The sequence below is a fragment of the Triticum dicoccoides genome, chromosome 2B (genome assembly GCF_002162155.2).
Source record: "Triticum dicoccoides isolate Atlit2015 ecotype Zavitan chromosome 2B, WEW_v2.0, whole genome shotgun sequence".
Lineage (NCBI taxonomy): Eukaryota > Viridiplantae > Streptophyta > Magnoliopsida > Poales > Poaceae > Triticum > Triticum dicoccoides.
The window spans coordinates 47,235,251-47,253,241 of NC_041383.1; the positions used below are offsets into that span (position 1 = coordinate 47,235,251).

Sequence of the window (17,991 nt, forward strand, 5' to 3'; positions counted from 1 at the left end):
ATGCAAAAGATATAGTCGTTTTACTTTTTCAAAACATGTCCAAATTTAAGTTTTTAAATTTTCCTAACTAGTAGATGTAATAACATAACTACATCTCGAAGGATTTTAATTTTTGAAGTTTTTATCATTTTCTTTTGTTTTTTTCAAAACTGAAATGGCGAACCGGGACTAAAGGGCACTAAAGATAAAGGGTGCGATGCCCTTTAGTTCCGGTTCGTGTTTCAAACCGGGACTAAAGGTCCCATTTGAACCGGGACTAATGCCTTCCCCACGCCCTAGCCGCTCGAACCGGGACTAATGCTTACATTAGTCCCGGTTCATAATGCAATTGGGACTAATGTGTATATTGAGCTGTGACCAAAGCCCTATTTTCTACTAGTGATTGTGACCAACTGCTCAAATGAGATTCTTGTGTCATCTATGTGGAGATAAAATTGAGCCGTCATTCGTCGATAGCGTAATGCAAATTTTAGTATCGATCTAATCTTGTCTATTTACATACCGGTAATGGTTGAACTTGAAACTATGTGAGGAATTGTGGAGAATTATTGGGTAAACGTGAATTAAAAGCTCTAACTGTTAGCTGTTGTGCAAGAAAATCGAAGCCCTGCTTTGTCCCTAGTAGTGATATTTTGCTCGTATGAAGAATTTGTGATGAGTTTAGTGAGTTGCGAGAGACACAAGTGTATCTTTTTTTCTTGTTTTATTAACAACATTTATGTTCCTTGCTCATGTGCTCCATGCTTATTATTGCAGTTGTTCGATCTTTTGCTGATACAAACATTTGAGCTGATCTTTTGCATTCTTTACGGTGCCAACCAAAGCCTGGATCAAACAACAGTTCACCTTTGAAGCTCTCAGTGTCTTTGATAGGTCACATTAAAGCAGTCAATTGTGTGGACTGGTCACCGGGTCATGGTATGTAGGTATTCTCAGTACTTTGATTTGCTTTTTTTTCGCTTGGACTTATGTTTACCAAATTATAAGTAAACACACTTAGAAATGAGATGTGTAAGGCGCTCTCTAGGATTATGTGTTACATTTTCTTTGCAGGATTCTTGCTTTCTGGTTTTTGATTCACAATAAATGTTATATTATGAGCAATCGGTCGTCTAACATGATATGATATGGATATCCAATACATGTAATATTTTAAAAATTTAAAATATTATAATCAATTGTCACGACATCTATTGGATGTCCTTTGTTCACTAGTTTATGAACAATTTAAATCATATAATATTTTGAAAATTTGAAGCACTTTCAGAAATGCGCAAACATATCATTACTTTGTGAAAATTTTATGAACCGATGACCATTTTCGAATTGAGAATTATTATTATTATTATTTTGGGAACTCTTTTTGGAATACGTGAACATTTTTGGAAATTCGGATTGTTTTATTATATTTTGTGAACAATAAGTTGAGTTCACAAACATTGTTTTTTGAACAGAATATTTTTAAGTTCTTGTAGTTTTGTGAAATTCAGAATATTTTTTAAATCCCATTTTTTTGTAGAATTACAAGTTCATGAACATGTTTTGCAATTGAGAAAGAACGAAAGTACAAAAAAAAAAACGCGGCTCACCCCGCATATGGGCCGGCCCAAAAGCACGCATTGGGGGGCGGGGGTGCACTTAAACCTATTATATGGTGGGCTGGGCTGGGTTTCGGGCTGGGCTTCAAAAAGCCAGAAACCCAAACTTCAAGCCTCAAGCTGGTCCAAAGCCCGAAAGTACACACTTTCTCAAGCTGGAGCCTCGCCCAAATATAGGCCCGAAGCCCGAAAGTCTAGCCCGAATGTTGTTTCTCAATGTTGTTATGTGTAAGCCGGACCGGAATTCTGAAAGCCCAACCAAACACTATTTCCCAGTATTGTTACGAAAGCCTGAGCCTAGCCGAAATGTACTTTGGGTTGCAAAACAAGGCCCGAGCTCGGCCTGGATTTTTCGGGCCAGGCTCGGGCCGGGCTACCCACAGGTTTAGGTGCACGTTTCCTCACTTTTCCGCGTGTAGGTCAGGGAATAGGAGGTCTCCGGCAAATACGCACACACGTCAAATGGATGCGAAGACAGTCACAAGCAAGGTGACTTGGGCAGGCCAGCTAGGGGTGTTGTTTCGTGATGGATGCGACATTGATTTGGTATTTTGACATGTTGATAAATTTCCTTCTTTCTAAAAACTTGGTTAAATTTAGAAAGTTTGACTTAAAACCAAACTTAAATGCGAAATAAAAAGAAACGTATGGAGAGAGTGGTACTTACTACAGATTGCAGGTTTGACGCATCAAAATATATGACATTGCTGGATTCCATGTTTATATGCTCAAATAGATACTCCCTCCGTTTCTAAATATAAGATGTATTTTTTTTTAAAGTTAAACTTTTCTAACTTTGACCAAGTTCATAGAAAAATATCAGTGTCTACAATGCAAAATCATTATCATTAGAATCATCATTTAATATATTTTCTTATTTTATATTTTAGTATTGTATATGTTGATTTATTTTGCTCTAAAGTTAATCAAATATCAAAATGTTTGAATTTTTTAAATTTAATGCACCTTATATTTTGAAATTGATGGAGTATGACAAAAACATGCGACATTGTAGAAACTAACTCGACCTTTTTAGTTTAAGAGTATGGAATACACACCAAGAACAAACGTCGTAAAAGCTTGATGTTTCTCAAATTTTTAAGAGAATTCATATAAGTGGACATAATAAAGTTTCATCTCATTTTCAATGAAAGGTCCACTAGAGTAGGCAACCCCAAGGACAGCGATGTATCCCAGATGATACCGTAATCGTATACATTTCTCCATGCATCCAACGGTTATGTGATGTTCATATACTCCACGTGAAACATTATTGCCTGACCTTGTTGTGTCCTAGCGGAAAAGATCTACAGATCTACAACATCCCTTTTCCAAGTATCATGGTGCCATGGATCTTCTTGTTTTACACTTAAGATCTCCTTTTGTTCAACAACGAGCGTAGCATTACATTGTTGACAAGAATTTGGAATAGCTCCCAAGGGGTGTCATCCATCCAAGTACCATGTGTAGAAGATCTAACTAATCTAGCTAATTCATGTGCATTTGCATTAGCCTATCTAGGACAATGATCATGGATTACATGAGTAAAATCAAGAGACATATAGTAACAATCGTCAAATAAGACACTCGTGAGGCCTAATGATGAAGCCCCTTCCTGCATTGCTGTAATCACATCCAGATATATCTGAATTGACTTCAATCTTGTCACACCCAACTGCGCGTGTTCACCCCATATTTCAGTGTTGTGGCTTCACAATGAAAGTGTCAAAACAAATATCAACTCTTTCATTCGCAACAACAATGATTTTTCCCATACAATTTCGAAGGACAACTCCTACAGACGCCTAGAGAGTATCAAGGTCAAACGAGGCATCCACATTGAGCTTTGAATAACCATTTTGCCTCGTTTCTTCAATAGTAGTCTCAATTTCTCATTAGATATTTTATCCAATGTGCCATCCATCTTTACCAACTCTCTTATTTTTCATTGGATGCAACTTTCATAGGCAACCAAAACACTGTCAGTAGTTAATAGTCCTGAAACAAGGCCACTCTTGCCGGCCCATGTGTTGTTGGTTGCTGTAAAAAAGGGTATAGCAAAGCTTTTCAATCTGAAAAGGATGTTCTTCTATGGTGGCGCGATCAATCATAAACATAAGTTTTCTATATCTTGTACATGCCGGTTCTTTTGAGCAGGTTGAAATCAATATGACAACAAAGCTCGATTTGGCATGAACAATCTTGAGATAATCATGGAGAATCTAAATAGCTAGCCCCCTAACCTATTTCTCTCAACATGTAAGTAAGCCATCTCAGCATGTAAGGTGGCGTTTGGTTCATCGGCTATCCCTCGGTTGGACAGGGATAGCCGATTTTCCGAGGGATGCCACCCGTTTGGTTTAGAGGGATGAAAAGATAGTGATAGCCAAGATGCTGAGAATATTCCTCAAAAAGCTGGTTGGGAAGAGCCGGCAAAATACAGCGGATGAGGGCAGACACATTCGTGTCGCAAGCGAATCATTTCTTTCATTGATTCTTCTTCGGTACAACCCCCCTAAACACATCAACGCGCGAGATTTCTCCATACCCCTTCATAATAAAGGGTAGGGTGGTATTTTTTTGAAATACATCCCGAACATATTGTATATGGCGTGGGAGACACCCTCAACTGGGCCGGCCCATTGGTGAAGGCTGCAGAGAGGGCGACGCGAGATGTAAAAATTCACAAAATACATGCCTCTGCTAAGAATCGAACCACAGACCTTTATACATGAAGTTAAATACATGAAGTTAAGACGCTCACCAGTTCACCTGACTAGTGTTTGTGAATGGTTAGGAGCGTGCAAAACAAAAATAATAATAACTTTCAAAATAAAGAAAAATGAATTAATGAAAAAGAAAAGAAAAGAGAAAAAAGTATAAAAGACAAAAACAAAAAGGAGAAAAAAAGGAAAAAAAAAGAAAAGCTGCAAAATGCGTTAGATTGCCCCTATTTCGTGAGCGAGAGAATCATTTGGGCCGCCCATTTCTGCACATAATGTAGGAACCACTCGTATCTGATTTTGGGAAGCCTCCTGCTTTATTTTTCTTTTGACGGTTTCCAGGTTTATTTTCTTTTCCGTTTTTCGTTTTTCTCCTTCTTTTTCTTGTTTTCATTTTTTTGTTTCTTTTAAATTGCTTTTGTGTTTCCTTATTCGTTTCTTGTTTTCTTTTCAAATTAATTTTCCTTTTACAAAATTGTTTGTGATTTCAATTTATTTGGAAAAGTCAAATTTGGTTCATGATTTTAAATAGTTTTTCAGTATTTTACAAAGTGTTCCTTTTCAAAAAAAATAAATTAAAAAAATGTACACGATTTCCAAAAAAGTATTTTTTTTTCTAGAAATTGTTCTGAATGTTAAGAATCTTGCCGTTTACAATTTTTTATTCAACACTCTAATAATGTTCATTTTCCCAAAATGTTTGGAAAATTTAAAAACATGTTGGTTTTTTAAAATTGTTTGTGGGTTCCTAAAATGTTCGAGTTTTTTTACAAAAATTCAAAAAATCTCGTATTTTCCAATTTTTTCATAAATTCCAAAAATATACGAGAATTTCAGAAAAGGTTATTATTTTCTGAAAACTGTTCCTGTTTTCAATCTTTTCTCAAAACTAAAAAAATGTTTAGGAATTAGTTAAAATGTTTCGCGGTTTTGAAAAATTTCTCAAAATTTCCGAAATGTTCCCATTAACAAGCTTTGTTCTCTAAATTCGAAAAATGTCCGCGTATTTTCAGAAGATATTTAGGATTTTCGAAAAAGGCAAGGTCAAATTGAGTTTTAAAACATTTTTAGAGTTGTTGAAAAACAATTGTTTGATTTCACGGGTAAGTTCTACTAGCTATAGCGCCGGGATAAAAAATACGCTACTAGTAAAAGTTTACACATAAAAGAAATAACAGTAGCACCTTTCTAAGAACAGGCGCTACAGATTTTGATTTAGCAGTAGCGCTGGGTAGACGGCCGCCGCTGCTAACTTTATTGATCTGGTGGTGTAGTGTGGCACGCTTACGAGTAACATGCCCAAAAGAAACCAACGCCGCTGCTAAGCCATACCAGTAGAGCGATTTGTACCCAGCGCTACTGATAATTACCAATAGTGTGGGGGCCCAAACAAACGCTACCGGTAAACTTCTATGTATAAACATTTTCCTAGTGGTGCAGATGCAACACAAGAAACCAAACACGCCCCATAAGCTTCTACAGCCTCCACGAGACCCTCCATCATGAGATCGCCAAGTACCAGACCCGATTCTACTCGGCCGGGAAAGGTGATAAGCAGAAGTATTATATGGTGAGTTGGCCCGACGTTGGTAGAACCCGCGACCGTGGCGGACTTGGGATCATGTTGTCTAAACAGCCGCTTGCCTTCTGCCAGCGATCGGGCGGCTCACATTTTTGGCAGTCTGTTATTCAGCTCCTTCCGGTCCTCCGCATCGGGCCCTAATTTGCGGTTGGGTCGAGTGCATCGACCTTGTTCTATTTCAATAGGTGGGCAGGGGATCTCCCCTTTGCCACAAGATTTTGTGGGCTGTTCTCCATAGCGGTGGTTCCTAATGTGTCCGTTCAGGTGGCCTTTACTGACTTAAGACGTCTCGCGTTTCGTAGACCGTTTGGGCCACCAGAGTCGGCGGAATGGCACAACCTCTTGGATTGCATAGCGCTGCATACCTCGAAGGTGGATAACCCGTCCGACCAGATCTCCTGGCACTTGGAGCCATCCGAGCGGTTCTCCACCAAATCGCTTTTCCAGTCCATCATGCCCACGCCCGCTCCGGCCCCCTTTTGCCTACGTGTTCTTAGCATTCGAAAAGAATGTTCACACCAGCTTGTGAGGAATGGGATTCCGAGACCTGGAAATTTTTAATGACGCGTTGTTAGCAAAGCAAGCATGGAGGATGCTTGAGAATCCAACCAGCTTGTGTGCGCGGGTGCTTAAAGCACGATACTTCCCTCATGAGGAGTTTTTAACGGCGGGATGTCCAGCTAGTGCATCCAAGACATGGAAAGCAATTATACAAGGAAGAGAGATGCTAAAGAAGGGACTCATCCGGAGAATTGGTAATGGAGAGACCACCGAGGTGTGGCATGATCATTGGATAGACGGGACAATATCCATGAAACCGATGGGAGCACTTCAGCCAAATTCAGTTCAGTTTGTGTCAGACCTGTTAGACCCGATGACAAATCAATGGAATACGGAGTTGATTCAGAGTATCTTCTATGCACCCGACGTGGCAGCTATTCTTGCTATGGCTAGACCGCGAGTAGGAGGTGCAGACGTGTGGGCATGGGCCAGGGAGAAATCGGGCCTCTTCACGGTCAGATCAGCGTATCGGCATGAGATGGAGACTAGAAGCCAGGGGACTGAATCTTCGGGTTCCTCATCAGGTGATACGACCATCTGGCAAGCTTTGTGGAAAATTAACGTGCTCCCAAAGATCCGGGTGTTCTGGTGGCGCGTGCTAAAGAATTTTTTGCCGTCCTATGGGGAGCTTCAAAGGCGGCATATCAAGCAGCTACCTCACTGTCCGATGTGTGGACACGATAATGAGACGTTGTTCCATTCGTTAATGGAGTGTGAGCATGCAAGACGGTTCTGGGAGGCAGCAGAACGTTTTTTTGGTATAGAGATACCAAGACTACACCCTGATACTTGGGCTCGAGATCTTTTGGATCATCGGTTTTACAAAAAGGAAGTGGCAGCTGTTATGATAACTATTATGTGGGCTGTGTGGCATTCCAGGAACAACTATACTCATGGTGAGTTGGTGTACCAGCCAATTAAATCAATGGTGATCATTGAAGAAATTATCAGGGCACTTGAGATACCTGAGAGGAAGAAGACCGAAAGTACTGCCCGTCGGGGTTGGCTACCACCAGAGGAGGGCTGGATAAAAATCAATACCGATGGTGCGACGGATATGGGGCAACTGCGTGGAGGAGCAGGTTTTATTGCTCGAGATCACAATGGAGTTTTTGTTAGAGGAGGAGGTACAAGATATGATGGGGTTCTTGATCCATTATCCATTGAGGTACTTGCATGCAGAGATGCGATCAATATGGCGCTAGATATGGGCTTGCAGCAAGTAGTTGTGGAGACAGATTGTCAAGAGATCCATCGGTTGTGGGAACTACCTCAGAAGTCGTCGTGTTTTCACTTGATCACGGAGATGAAGAATCTATCGTCTTTTTTCCAGGGATTTGAGCTACGGTTCGCAGGTCGTCAGTCTAATATGGTGGCACACCGTCTAGCTAGGCATTCGTTACAACTTTCTGCTTCTTTGATTATGTATGATACAATCCCTGGGTGGCTGACTGATTGTTTGTAGTCAGACATGCTGGCACCTAATGAATAAAGAGCTGGAGGGCGTTTAGCTTCAAAAAAAAAAGAATGTTCACACACTTTGAAAAAAGTGTTTGTGTCATTAAAAAAAAGTTTGTACAATGTAAAAAATATTTTTTTTCATGATTTTAAAATATCTTTCATGTCATTCAAAAGAAATGTACACGACATTTCAAATAAAAATGTTCATGTGTTTCAAAAATATGTACTCGCCATTTATATTTTTTTAATAAATTCTATTGTTCACGTAGTATAAAGAAATGTTGAATACCATTCAAAAAATATACAAGACATTTTAAAGAAATATTCATTCATTTCAAAAGAATGATTCTGACATTTCAATATATTAATAAAATATAAAAAGTTTTTTAATCATTTATGCATAGTAGTTTCAACCGCGCAAAGTCCGTTTACCATGTTACATGACAAACATCCTCATGGACCAACATGACAACTCATCGTATTATGATAGGGTGTGAGTCCCACTCGATCCCCACAATTTTCTTAGTTCCCTCTAAATTATTCGCTTGCTTACTGCTAACAAGTAGGTCTCACCTTATCATTATGAGATAGAGAGCGCTGACATGTGGGTATTTTGGTCATATAGCATGGTCAATGGGTTTGACCTGACATTAATGATGTACAATGGGTACCAAAACATTAGACACGTGTTAAAAATTAAAATAAACCAAGACAAAAGGAAAAAAGCTGAAGAAATGCAGAAAAACTAAAAAAAAGATGTGAAAAGGAAAAAAAAACAATACAGAAACACAGAGAAAAAAAAACTGGAGGCCTACTTGGATCTACACCCGTCCCCTTCCGCCGCCGGCCGCCCCACATTTCGCAGAAGAATAAAAAAAGAGCTGCTTTACACCCGTCCCATGTCGCCGCCGGCCGCCCCACCACACTCCCCGACGGAGCTCCGGCGGGGGAGGCGGCGATCTAGACCGGATCCCCGGACACCCTCGCGCTTCCAGGCGCCAGCCGCTCTCCCGTGCCTGAGCATTTTCTTTTCCCGCAGCCGCCACCGCTGCCGTCTCCGGTAGCTCGCCGCCGCACCAAGAAAGGTGGACCTCCTCCTTCCCCTGTCTCTTGAGTGCATTACCATTCCGTCACATAATCAAAGGTGTATTGCCTAGTTACTTACCTTGGCCTGAGTAGGATTTCTTCCGAGCACATGGATATGGATTGCTTGCTGGTACAGATCCCGCAACGAGACGAGGACTAATTCAGTGAGGCTGAATTCCGGCTAGTACATGGTAAGCGGCAACTTTTTACCATGGCTTGTACACTACCAGTTTGCAGTCTGTTGTGGAGTCGGATGCCATGCCCTGGTAATACACTACATGGTGACAGTAGCAAATTAGCTAACTGTAAGTCGAGCAGCAATTTCTGAAACACCCAAATGCCACCACAAGGTGACTGATGACGGCTTTCCGTCAGGTGTGCCGACCACCACATTGCAGACGATTGCGAGGTTTCACATGACTAGAAGCCATACGGTTTACCATTTGACTGCTTATTGAGCTGAAAATCAAGTGTCATACACAATACAATAGGCATTTATTACTGCAACATATTAAGTCTCAGTGTCTGAAATAAATACATTCAGAGTCGCAGTGAAACAAATTTCTAGATTTGCGGCATGGGGTGGCCCCGAGACGAAACGAATGGCTTGGGGGGCATCGTCAAACTCTGCAAGGTTCCTGTTAACATGTTCAGCACTTTCGGCATCGATGGGCGATTTTTTGGGTTCCACTGAATGCACCACAGTGCCACAATGGCCAGCTTCCTTACTGTATCCTTCTCTTCTTGCGTCATTTCCCTTGATGATTCCAGTTCTTGCTCCGTGCTTATTTTCTCATATATCCACTCTGGGATGTAAACCTCGTTTTGGTTCTCAATCCATGGATCCGAGTTCCTCCTCCCGCTAGCCATTTCCAGCACCAGCATGCCAAAGCTATAGACGTCAGACTTGCTGGATATTCTCCCAAAGTTTCGAGAATACAGTTCTGGCGCGATGTAACCCATTGTTCCTCTTGCTGCAGTCAGTGTGACGATGCTATGATCCCTTGCACATAGCTTTGCAAGCCCAAAATCAGAAATCTTTGGATTGAAGCTGTAATCCAGCAAGATGTTGTGAGGCTTGATGTCGAAATGGAGGATCCGCTGATTGCACCCTTGATGCAGGTATTCGATTCCTCGTGCAATGCCTGATGCTATGTCCAGCATTTTATTAGGTGCTAATAGCTCTCGATAAATATCTGATTCATGTGCGAATATGTACTTCTCGAGGGATCCGTTAGGCATGAATTCATAGATAAGAGCACGCCTTGTTCCATCTGAGCAAAATCCCAAGAGACGGACCACATTAGCATGGTGGATCCTACCAATGGTCGCAACCTCATTCATGAACTCTTCCCCGTCACTCTTTGAGTTCTCCAGCATCTTTACCGCCACAGGCACTCCATTTGCCAGCTGGCCTTTGTATACGCTTCCAAATCCACCCTGACCCAGTCTATCTTTGAATCGTCTTGTTACTTTTTTAACTTCAGAGAATGTGTACCTTGTTGGTTTTGATGTGCCATATACCTTGAGAAACATCTCGATTTTCAAACGTACCTCTTCATCGACCTTTGATTTTAGGGATCGATAGAGTGCTATGGCTGCCGTCAACGAGAGAACCACAAATGTGGCTACCGATGATGTTGCTGAAAAACAAGAATACAGGCAAATAGTGAGTTATACCTGGATTAAAAAAAAATCTTGCTTTCATGTCTTTCCTCTTATCTTAGATAATAAAATGCAACAATAAGAGTGATAAACAAAAAGATGTATACATAATACCTGCGATGATTTTCACGCGTGAACCTGCAAGTAGGAAATAAGCGATTTAGATTTGGTTGCAAAATAATAGAAGGCAGGAATGTTGATTTCTTTATAAGAGAGAAAAAGGGCTACTGACTTTCCATTGAACAGGGTACCAACTCATGCAACTTTTAGTCGATGGAATGGAAAAGTGATTCAACTCATATGAGTGGAACTTATACACTGATACACATGATAGCATGCTAATTTGTGATAAACAGAGACCAGTAACCTATATTTCATTCGTAACTGAAAAGAGTGAACACACACCTAAAGATCTTGAGCAAGTGATTAGTGCAACTAACAGCCGAAGTTAATAAGATAAGCACTATAAAGCCGACCCGAGTATGGAAGAGTAGCACATGCAGGTCTGAAAAAACACCATGTTCATATTGACATATATATTTTAACTCCCCAATTATAAGAGCAGCATATATAAATTTACTAAAGAACACAATGATCATATTGGCATATTGATTTCAACTTCCAAACTATAGAAGAGCATGCTAGGTTTATAAATAACATAATGATCAAAATACTCTCATTTATCTTAACTATCTTTGGACATCACTTCTTTTTTCTTAAGTAATAACTTCAAAAGTATGAGCATCGCAAAACTCCAGCTTAGATGGGGAGGAATTCAGGTCTTTTTTCCAGAAGGTGTCGTAACAATTTTAATGTGAATCTACATCATTGGCTTGTCTGCATACAGTAAGATTGGGCTGCTGCATAATCATGAAGGTTTTTCATCCCTGAGCTGCTTAATGTGACTGTAAAAATACGATTGTTTCCTAAATATCCTAGTGAATAGTGTATTTCATTATTTAAAGATCTTTCCCCTCAAAGGGTTTCAGAGAACTGAAAGCAATCTTATGTCAAACAGCAATATTGGAGCTAAACATAGTTGTCATATCAGATCTAATGCGATTAAATTTCTAGTAAAATGTGAACTATAATGCTGTTCGCACTCTATATGCTAGTGTGGAATATTTATTGAACACATGTATGCTGGTAAACAGAGACATATTTGCATATATAGCAAATTGCAGATAAAATAACTGTTCTTTATCTGAATCATTTAGATACCCCTGTGAAAATAATTTAAAGGCATGCAATTATTCAGAACAAATTCTTTGGTGCTTAAGAAGTAGAAACAATACCTTGGCGCTTGCAGAATGCTTGTCGGCGCTCTGTGCTGAATCCGCAGGGATGTCCTTCTTGCTCGCAGTCTTTGCAAATGTCAGTTATGTTAGTAACCGACCAAGCCAAGGTTATCTCACCAAATGCAAGGAATCTTTTGGCTCTTTCCGCAAATAACATAACAGTTTTGATATCATAATCTGCGGACATCAAAATACCGTTTGAAACCACTGTACAGTCTAAGGGAAGAAGAGACATTGATTCACTACCATCCGTCAAATATATGAACTGGGTTGTGTTGCTCAGGCAAGAGATTGGGCCAACAATACTGTCCCCCCTACGCAGAAGCGATGTTGTACTGGCCTTCTCTTTTGGTATCAACTTTCTTGAACAGCGTACCAGGATTGCAGTGCCATACCCGTTAGGTATGTATACACTAGTTGATAGGTTGGTGGTAGAGATCTTCTGAAGCGGGCACCGAGTCCATGATTCTTCAAGCGGGATAACATTCAGAACACCCAAACTGTAGTAGATTGCAGTGACCTTGCATAGTCCAAGAATTGGGTGAAGTAGGATGGTATCTGCTTCCCTAGAGCATGCTAGCTCCAAGCCAGGTGCTCCACATGATTGGGGGCTGGTTGCAAGGCGGAACGGAAATCGGATCTCTGTTCCGCCTTCACTGCACCTGGTTGGTGCGCAATTATGGAAGAAATCTCCATCGCTACTTTGCTGTTGCCCTGTTGATTCCATAGTCAAGATGTAGGACGAACAACAGAGCTAGAACCAAAGCTTCAAACATTTCTGTGAAAAATGAAGATAAGGAGGAAATGAGATGAAGCTATGCCTAGAAGAACTGACCTTCTTGTAATGTTGAAATCATAAAGAAGAAATATCTTAGCCACCTTGGCGTTGGTGACTATCAGTTGGACAGATTCCACCTTTCTTCCATGGACGAGGCTTCTTGGATGTTGCCTTTGACAAGTCAAAGCCTATCTTCCTGTATACAAGCCAAAAGCTTCTGTATACTAGCTTGACTAAGAAAACGACATGACTGGTAACAGATCACCCAGCAATCAGGTAGCACACCAGGCTTGACTATTCGTCCTCTTGTGTCTCCATCGATCCATATGCACCAGAAAGTTCGTATATTATTCTGAGACCATATTAGCCTTCTTCTTAACTCTAGTACCAGCTTCTGTGCCTGATCCTGCATCTGTAAAGCTCTCATGACGAACGCCGTCGCATTTCCACGTTCTGTTATACTCCAAATATTAGCAATCTCCTCCACACTTTCAATTCTTCTGACAAAGACTGGAGCGGAAGATACTCTGGGGCAAGCAGTTTGCCCCTCTTTCTCCTGTGGGCATCTCCAAGACATCCAGTATCCTTTCCGTTTGCGAGGTGATCCACCTGGTTGTGGTGTTCAAGAATATGAGCTAGTTTGTAGCGATAGCCGAGCTGTAATTCATGTCAACACAGGAAGATACTTCGTCACCAACATCTCCTACCCCGACTCTGTTTTCTGGGTTGTTGATGCCAGTTTGGATAATAGCAGCTGCCCTATTCCTGAGAGGAATCAACATCCTTATATCTATGGATTGAGATCAGATTACATGTTCCTGTTATATACGCGTACGGTTAAATGGGCTGCCTTTGTTAGTTGTTCACGGATGATGCAAGATAATCTTATTTATAAGCCTGTCGCTTGCCGGAGTACGAACAGTTCTTTTGTTTATGTGTTGAGTACCATGCAATCTTATCAGGTTCAGAATGTTGAGCCTTCATGTGGATACTTGGCCATGGCTCCTTTGGGAAGCTTGCGTCTGGGGCCAAATGGCCATTATGCAAGTTATGATTATGAAGATATTGTAAAATTTATGAGGGATGGGTTTGCTCTTAGATTTCCTTTCCCAGCTCCAGAATGGACATCTTCTTGGATCCTCAAGACATGCCTGAAAAATTCAAGAAGGTGAGTCTCTATGCTCTCTGGTTGCATTTTTCACCTCAAATGGGTTTGTCTTACCAAAAAACTGTTTATCTTCTCACCAATCCATGTCATACCTTGCAGCGACTTCCACGAACAGATGTCTAGTTCAACCATCCAAAATAAAATTTCTGTGATTTTTGCCATCGACGTGCGTTTCTTGGGATGTGTAAATAACAACTCCTCATCTGACTACACTAAATTATATTAGGCTGTGTTAGTCATAGTATCTGCTATAAGTATCATGAAGCTCATTATAGGTATGACAGAATCATCTAATCCTTATTATTACAGCTCCATAACTTTATACATGTAACTCATGTCTGTAATCTTATTTATGCAGTGTTTGCAGTACTATCCAGGTTAGTCTTTGCACCGTTGTCCGTGTTGACCTTCCTTGCCTACAAGTACTGGCAAACAAAGATATCAATTGATGCAGTTGAGAGGTTCCTCCAGATGCAACTAGCCCTTGGCCCAACAAGGTTCGCTTACACAGACATCACTGCGATCACTGGCCATTTCAGAGACAAGCTGGGCCAAGGAGGCTATGGGTCCGTGTACAAAGGTGTGCTTCCCGGTGACGTCCATGTTGCCATCAAAATGTTGGTCAGTTCCATGTCCAATGGAGAAGAATTCATCAGTGAGGTGTCCAGCATTGGAAGCATTCACCATGTCAACGTAGTGCGTCTAGTGGGTTTCTGCTCGGAGGAAATGAGGAGGGCTCTTGTTTATGAGTACATGCCCCGCGGATCTCTTGAGAAGTACATCTTCTCGCCGGAGAAGAGTTTCTCCTGGGACAAGCTCAATCAGATTGCTCTGGGCATTGCCAGAGGGATTGACTATCTGCACCGAGGGTGCGATATGCAGATATTACACTTTGACATCAAACCTCACAACATCCTGTTGGACAGTGATTTCACCCCAAAAATTGCTGACTTTGGGCTGGCAAAACTGTACCCCAGGGACAACAGCTTTTTGTCGGTGAGCGCTGCGCGGGGAACAGTCGGCTACATAGCTCCTGAGATGGTGTCCCGTAGCTTTGGCGCCATATCCTCCAAGTCTGATGTCTATAACTTCGGGATGTTGTTGCTGGAGATGGCTGGAGGGCGCAGGAATGTGGACCCACAAGCGTCAAGAAGCCAGACATACTACCCGTCATGGGTGTACAATGAGCTGTCTCGGCAAGAGGTGGGTGAGATCTCGGAGGCTGTTGGTATCCATCAGGTGGAGAGGAAGCTGTGCATCGTTGCGCTGTGGTGCATCCAGATGAAGCCAGACGATCGACCGGCCATGAGCGAGGTGCTAGACATGCTCGAGACTGGCATCGATGATGGCCTGGAGATACCTCCCGAGCCTTTCTTCTGCGGGGACGAGTTCGCCCCTGCTGCAGATTCTTCGGTATTATCAGAGATAAGTACATTCTCAGAGTGAAATACCTACACGTTGTAGGTTTGAGAGTGTAAGAGATTATCCTTGGCTAGATTTGGACCTACCTACCACAGAAGGTTCTGTTGTGTGCAATGTGAAGAAGATGCTCTTTTCCTTAATACAAAGAGAAGACATTGAAAATGATGGTGCAAATTGTAAATGTGAACCTAGAGAGAAGTGCTTTCTGTAAAATAATTCCATTGGCGCTGTTGCTGTTACTGTTTCTATACAACATCGATCTCATTCAGTTGTATATTTGAATGGCAGTGCATTGTGCGGTGCTGTAGTATTTGCTTACTGAAGTGTATTCTTTTATGGGTGTAATTGCACAAAATTTTGCATGGATTTGGGTGGTGTTCTTGGCAGGAAGAGATGGCGTGTGAACGGATATGAAACGTTTTGCTGCAGGAGCAATCATCATTCCTACAGCACATGTACTAAGTGCAAAACTTTCATCATTTTACAACAGAAGTTAACTGAAACTCCATGGATTGTGTACAGATAGAAGGAGCAGTATCATCAGCAAGAAGAACCAAAGGAGAGGCGGCCTTCCCATAACTAAGGGAGACAGCGGACAGTGCATTTGGAGGTTACTGAAAGCTTTGCCATTCCTCTTATGCTCTGTGTCGTGGTTTTAGTTCAGAAACGACGAGTAAATCGGAACGGAGGGAGTAGTTCAGAAAAGGTCATAATCTGCCCTGTTTGTCGTCGTCGGTTGCGGTTAGCTCCGGTGAGGAGTAAGACGAGCATCTCGAGAAGGGTCAGGATCAGTGGGAGTATCTATAGAACCTTGTGTAGAGTGAGGTAGGTGCGAGTGAGGAAGGAGCAGCAGTATCTTCGCTGCTGCTGCTGCTGCTGCTGTTTCGCTTTCATCCTTCTCAAGTGTTCTGACTTATAATAGAGTAGCCACAGAACCAGTAGCGTGCAGTACGCCATGGTCGGACCACCCTTTGCCCGGAAAGAAACGTTGGTCCGGCCAAGTGGAGGCCTGGTGAGGGTCTCCGCTGGGTGCATGCACGGCATGGCAGGGGAATCATCGACTTACCGTGCTTTGCCCGGAAAGAAACGTTGGTCTGGCCCGCAAAGTCGAGATCATCATCGACTTCCTGCACAGTGCTAGCTACAGAACATGGTAAGCCAAGTCCAGAAATGGTGTTCCAGACGCAAGTTCGAGGAAAAAGGGTGACTAGAGAAAAAATAAATCAAAATAGGCTCTCCCTGGACTTGTTTCTAATTAAGCCTCACATAATTTGAATTTCTCTGACATTCCATGTCTCCGAAACGGATCCTACAAAATATTCCACTTTTTCTATGATCCAAAGGCTCCTCGGAAGGTCCGTATTTTCGCCTCGAGGGTGGCTACAAACAAACACTCTTGCTACAAAGAAAAACAAATCGAAAAGAACTCCTGCAGCATTTGTGCAAATGGGAGTGATGAGGATGAACATCATGCGGTTGTAATTAATGTGCACAAAAAGTAGGGGCCTGAGAGCAGCCATGAGAAAGGTTTGGAGTTTACCAGCAGAGAACAAATTCTGGTACACTGGTGATGATTGGTTGCAAGTAGTCGTGGACACAATAGTCGAGGAGGTTCGCGCCAAGATGCTGCTGCTGTTCTGGCGCTGCTGGTTTTTTTTTCTTTTTTTGCGGGGGCGCTGCTGGCATCTTAGACAGGATTGCATCCGTAATAATGGGAGAGAGACCATCAGGGGCTCTATACAGTTTCTAAATCAGTACGAGGAGGGATTTAGGTGTGCTGCAGAAACTGGTGATTTGTCTGACGGAAAGAAGAATGCAAGAACTAGTGATGGGAACCGTTTGCAAATTGCTGAGGCCCCAGTGGAGAACTGGAGTCCACCAGCTCGAGGAGTGGTCAAAATAAACACTGACGCTTCATTTGGATTCCAGTCCAGAGGAGCTACTCCCAGCGAACAAGTGCCCCGGGGTGAAATTAGCCTGTGCAAACTTGAACCCCGTGGAAAATCTACATCGTCCTTTGGCTGTTGGGGCTCGGGGGTAACTGGGGATTGGGGAAGGCCAAATCGGGAGCAGCGCTCGAGGCAGGAAGGAGCGGGCGGCGTCGCTCTCAATCGTTGTTAGTGAGTCGTGGGAGCGAGCGAGACGGGGATTTCCTCCACGACCCATGGAGGCGTGGAAATCTCGGCCAGGGAAGGGCCGTGGAAAGGGCCGGGGTCGCTCCCCTCTGTTGGGCACCAAATGCAGCGGTACTCTTCCGTGGATCTATTCGGCCCGGGTATTTTCCAGCCAGGGAAAGGAGGGGGATCCCGGGAGGATCCCTGATTACCAAATGAGCCCTGATGCTGCCTCTTTAGCTGAGACTGGGGACAGTGCATGTCAGCGCACGAACGACTCAAGGTGACGACGCCGTGGCAGCAACAGGCAGCAAGACTGCCACGGCGGCCAAACCTGGCAGGGAGCACAGCCACGAGTCAAGGCGCGTCTCCAGCAGGGCCGACCCGCATCTCTCAGCCCAACATGAGGTTCGTTGGGCCCGAGTGGACCAGCTAGGGTGGCCCAGCTCGCTTCACCTACTTATCCCCGAAAGGCAAGACGAGTGGAGGCATCCAGTAGGATCAAGACGAACGGCGGCTCTCTTCTTCCCCTTGC

General features: G+C 42.6%; 2 pseudogenes; one reads left to right on the forward strand and one right to left on the reverse strand.

Annotated features, from left to right (window-relative positions):
* The first annotated feature begins 8,789 nt into the window (after window positions 1-8,789).
* Window positions 8,790-15,687, forward strand: LOC119362040 (annotated as a pseudogene).
* Window positions 9,429-13,367, reverse strand: LOC119362039 (annotated as a pseudogene).
* Window positions 15,688-17,991: the final 2,304 nt, after the last annotated feature.